Raw genomic sequence first — 686 nt, 5'->3', positions numbered from 1 at the left:
CGGTGGCGAGCTGCTGCCCCACGCCGGGCACCTGGAGCCGCATCCCTTCCAAGCTCCGATCCGTAGGGCAGGGCAGGCGCCGCTTCAGTACCTCCACATCTGCCCGAATATAGTAGTGGGCGCACACGGTTCACTCGGGCAAATCTAAATCTCCTTTAGGTAAGGAGCAACAGCAATCGCTAACTGCCTGAGGGAAGAGTCTGGATAAGGAGAGAGGTTTCAGTGACGATGCAGTGCTCAGCATGTGGCTTGAGAAGGTGGATTATTGTTGGACAGGAGAGCGTCTCTCCCCACAGAGTGGAACAAGGGCTGGGATACAAATGCAGCGCAGGTGCCCCTTGCTGTCCTGCGTGCCCACCTATGCTCTACATGTGGCATTTGCTGGGATGCAGTCATTGCTGGAAGGTCTTCAAGGCTGCAGAGCTGAAGCTAGAACCACGTTAACGATATAGAAGGATCAGAACAGGCTTAAGAGTGAGCCCATGGAAACCTAACGAGGTTCAACAAGGCCAATCGCAAGATAATGTACTTTAATCAGGACAATCCCAGACATTCGTTCTGAGAGAAGAGCTCCTTGAGAGCAGCCCTGTGGATGAGGACTTGGAGTCCTGGTGGATAAAGAGCTGGTCATGAGGCAGCAGTGTGCGCTTGCAGCCCATTGGCCAACTGTATCCCAGTCTGCATCA

Source organism: Meleagris gallopavo, chromosome 8, assembly GCF_905368555.1.
Source record: "Meleagris gallopavo chromosome 8, MGAL_WU_HG_1.1, whole genome shotgun sequence".
In the NCBI taxonomy this organism is placed as follows: Eukaryota; Metazoa; Chordata; class Aves; order Galliformes; family Phasianidae; genus Meleagris; species Meleagris gallopavo.
The sequence above is the reverse complement of the archived record's forward strand: the minus strand, read 5'-3'. Positions refer to the sequence as shown.